Below are 4981 nucleotides of genomic sequence, written 5' to 3' on the forward strand. Positions count from 1 at the left end.
CTGGAGACAATGGAGGTCCTCTTAGCTCTTATTTATTGGTAAATTTATAAAACCGACACAGTCACTGGATCCACGGCATGGTCGCTGACGCGTTTCGGGTATGTACCCTTAGTCGTAGCACCATGCTAAGTGTGACCCCACATTATAAAGGATTTGGAGTGCACCTCATCAGAAAATCCTGGGAGGAGCATCCAATCTCATAGGCTGCCACAACAAAGGCACACCTCTTGGTTTGGTTCGTCAATTACACATACAATTGGAAACACACTGTGAGGATATACCTGGGTCAAATTAACCCCACAATCGCCGAATTGTGTGCTTTTGCAAGAGTAAAACCGCACAGTGTGAATACTTGTTCATTTAACTCATAAAAATTAATAATACAAACAACCAAAATAACGGTCTTACAACCTGAAGTATGTTACAATCGATTAAGATTCGGCAAATAGTGTAGAAGTTTCATACTGAGTCTATATAATAGAAACGAGGCAAGCTTGTATGAATGCATTTGGTTGCAAGGATAAATAGATGTAACAGTGTTCATTGTAGACTAACATATCCTGTATTACAAGGCTGATAGATCTATATGCAAAAGGTATGAAAGAGAAACTAAATGAATATGTATAAATACAGTCTCTCTAGCACAATTTTCATCTGAACAAATTAATACTAAAATTAATAATAGTAAATCCTGTTGCACAAGACCAAACCGCACCGTGCAATCACTGTCCTAAGCAGTGTTCGGCTGATACGCATAAACCTATCACGCATTGTAGATTCCACTCCTTACCTGCTGGAAAGGGGAAAGGATTTTTGTGCGCATGAATCAGACCCTCGTATTGAACCACTGGCAAGTACCTGTATCCTCTTTATGTGTATAATCCATAGCTCAGTTATAAATATACATCAGTTCTTTTCGCAAGTTGAGGCCTGCTGGAATCCTGGACCCAAGTCTGAAGATCCAGTAGGCCTCCCGGAGAAGAATCTTTTTACGGTGGTCGCCTCCCCTTTTGGGTGCCAAAACTTTTTCAATGGCAAAAGCTTGAAAAAACGACACTCTACGGGCATGTTTTTGGATGAAGTGCCTCGCTATATTTGAGATGTTGAGAATATTAGGGTTGCTAATATAGTTCAAATGTTCGAGGATCCGACTCTTAAATTTACGGACTGTGCTGCCTATGTACATCAGATCACAATCAGTGCATCTGATGGCATAGACTACACCCTCCGTATTGCAGTTGATATAACTGCGGATAGGAAATTTGTCGGTATGTGTAGAATTTTCAAATGTCTGAGTAGGTACAATGTAATTGCACGTCTTGCAGCGGTTGCCTCCACATTTAGTGAAGCCCTGGTAGCACAACCACCTGGATTTGACATCTTGTCTTGTACCACTGGCAGTATAAAGAGACGGTGATAATGAGCAGGACAGAGTGGTTGCTCTTCTGGAGACAATTCTGCAACCAGATTTCAATGCTTGATATAAGATGTTGTCCTCAAACAATATTGGTAAACATTTTTTAATAGATGAACTGATTGCATTGAATTCTCTGCTATAAGACAGAGATAAGGTAGGAATACTGTCCTGCTCACCATCACCGCAAACTCCTACACCGCCAGGAGAAGCCCTCCTACTTCTTCTATGCTTAGACTTGCCAAATAACATTTCCTCTCTATCTTTAAGTGAAGCAATTGTTCTCCCCCTTTTGATCATCCAGGTTGGATAGTTTCTTTCTTTTAGTCTTTGAGCTACCTTTTCAAACTCATCATCTAGTTGATCCCTATCACTACAGTTTCTTGCTGTACGCATAAATTCCCCCACGGGGATTGCTCTGATGGTATGCATTGGATGGTGGCTTTTTGCATTTAGAATTGAATTACCGGACACTTCTTTTCTGTATGTGATGGTGTGCACTATTTCCCCCGGACACCCGCGGAGCGTCAAATCCAGAAAACTGATATGGGACTCATGTGCGGAACAAATGAATCACAAGTTGTAATCATTATTGTTTAGGTATGCCTGGAGGTCCGGGACGGCAGACACATCGCCCGCCCACACCATAAGTATGTCGTCGATGTAACTGCCGTACCAGACCAAACCAGGTCCAAACGGGTTGTCCAGACCGTAAATGTACCTCTCTTCCCAATATGACATGGTCAGATTGGCCAAAGACGGTGAGAACTTAGCCCCCATTGAGACTCCGCGGGTCTGCAGGTAGTGCACACCATCGAACACAAAGTAATTGTGGGTCAGCAAAAATTTGGTGACTTCACAAATAAAATCTATATAACCGGAGCTGAAGCCAGTATATCGATGAAGGTGGAATTCCAGTGCCAGTAGAGCAACCCCGTGGGGAATAGAGGGATAGAGAGAGACCACATCTGCTGTGATCCACCTATAATTGTCCGTCCACACAAATTTGTACATAACTCGCAATACATCTGAAGTATCTTTCAAAAACCCTGGAGTGCGCCTGACCAGTGGCTGGAGAATGTTATCCAGCCAACTGCCCAGGCGCTCAGTCAGGGAGCCTATACCTGAGACTATAGGACGTAGAGGGGGCGGGTGGACGCCCTTGTGGATTTTAGGTAGGGCGTGCATGATAGGGGTGACGGATTTGAAAATTCTACACATACCGACAAATTTCCTATCCGCAGTTATATCAACTGCAATACGGAGGGTGTAGTCTATGCCATCAGATACACTGATTGTGATCTGATGTACATAGGCAGCACAGTCCGTAAATTTAAGAGTCGGATCCTCGAACATTTGAACTATATTAGCAACCCTAATATTCTCAACATCTCAAATATAGCGAGGCACTTCATCCAAAAACATGCCCGTAGAGTGTCGTTTTTTCAAGCTTTTGCCATTGAAAAAGTTTTGGCACCCAAAAGGGGAGGCGACCACCGTAAAAAGATTCTTCTCCGGGAGGCCTACTGGATCTTCAGACTTGGGTCCAGGATTCCAGCAGGCCTCAACTTGCGAAAAGAACTGATGTATATTTATAACTGAGCTATGGATTATACACATAAAGAGGATACAGGTACTTGCCAGTGGTTCAATACGAGGGTCTGATTCATGCGCACAAAAATCCTTTCCCCTTTCCAGCAGGTAAGGGGTGGAATCTACAATGCGTGATAGGTTTATGCGTATCAGCCAAACACTGCTTAGGACAGTGATTGCACGGTGCGGTTTGGTCTTGTGCAACAGGATTTACTATTATTAATTTTAGTATTAATTTGTTCAGATGAAAATTGTGCTAGAGAGACTGTATTTATACATATTCATTTAGTTTCTCTTTCATACCTTTTGCGTATAGATCTATCAGCCTTGTAATACAGGATATGTTAGTCTACAATGAACACTGTTACATCTATTTATCCTTGCAACCAAATGCATTCATACAAGCTTGCCTCGTTTCTATTATATAGACTCAGTATGAAACTTCTACACTATTTGCCGAATCTTAATCGATTGTAACATACTTCAGGTTGTAAGACCGTTATTTTGGTTGTTTGTATTATTAATTTTTATGAGTTAAATGAACAAGTATTCACACTGTGCGGTTTTACTCTTGCAAAAGCACACAATTCGGCGATTGTGGGGTTAATTTGACCCAGGTATATCCTCACAGTGTGTTTCCAATTGTATGTGTAATTGACGAACCAAACCAAGAGGTGTGCCTTTGTTGTGGCAGCCTATGAGATTGGATGCTCCTCCCAGGATTTTCTGACGAGGTGCACTCCAAATCCTTTATAATGTGGGGTCACACTTAGCATGGTGCTACGACTAAGGGTACATACCCGAAACGCGTCAGCGACCATGCCGTGGATCCAGTGACTGTGTCGGTTTTATAAATTTACCAATAAAGAAGAGCTAAGAGGACCTCCATTGTCTCCAGAAACCTTTTTTCCTATTTTGTCTGCTGCCTGCTACGGGAACACTCCCCTAGGGCCTCTGGAGCCGGGTTTATACACCGCACCAGGAAGGTGAGCTGGATATAAAGTTTTCTCTATTTACTCAAGTGTTGATTTCCGTGCTACACCTGTGGTTACCCGATGAGATGACATTACCTCTGGCTCTTTAAATTCAATTTTCTATTACGGACTGTCACTGTTTCTTCACGTGCACATCTTTTATAATGGCCTTTTCCATCTTGCCTGACCGGCAATCGAAGGCAGATTCGGTATTTTCTGTGGAGGATCCGACTGGCACTGGTGATGTTAATATCAAAAGCATAATGCTGAATTTGGAACGGTTATTGAATCAGGAGACCCGTGTTTGGTGGGATTGCACCACTCTTATAAAATATAAAGAAAAAAACATGATTCCACGGGGTCTAAGAATCAAGAAAGTACCCACCACTGTGTTTTCGGATGATTTCGTACATAAATGGAACAATATTCTGTCTGACTGTTCGATTGAATTGATGAAACTAATCATAGACTTTGAAAATGTAAAATTATCAACTCTACAACAAGAGATTCAATCTGCTAGAGAGTCTCTAGCCAAATACAGCAACAGCAAGGATTTCATCGCAATGGACGAAGATTTAAAGTCATCCATCATGAAACTAGAAGACACTATAATGGACTATAAACATTCCAAATATCAACGTGATCTATATGACTACACCCATAATCAGGTTTACGAATGGGGAAGGAGGGACAATGTTTATTCAACACCCAAATCCATCCTAAAACCTCAACATAACCGCAAACATAAGAGATTACCAAAAAGGGTGTCCAGATGTCTCCGCACTCCACCCTGCGTCTGATAAGGTCAGCAATTTTGCTTCTTATTATAAAAAGACAAAAATTGTAAAAGATAAGGAAGATATGATAAGTGCCTCAAAAAATGCAGGGCCAGGGGGGGACGGAGACACCGGCCAGCGGCATCAAAGATCGACTCGGTTGCAGATGAAACAAAAGTGAATAGTAATCAGCTAGGTGTTGTAAACTTATCCAGTGTTGCCCT

The sequence above is a fragment of the Bufo gargarizans genome, chromosome 4 (assembly GCF_014858855.1).
Source record: "Bufo gargarizans isolate SCDJY-AF-19 chromosome 4, ASM1485885v1, whole genome shotgun sequence".
NCBI lineage: Eukaryota > Metazoa > Chordata > Amphibia > Anura > Bufonidae > Bufo > Bufo gargarizans.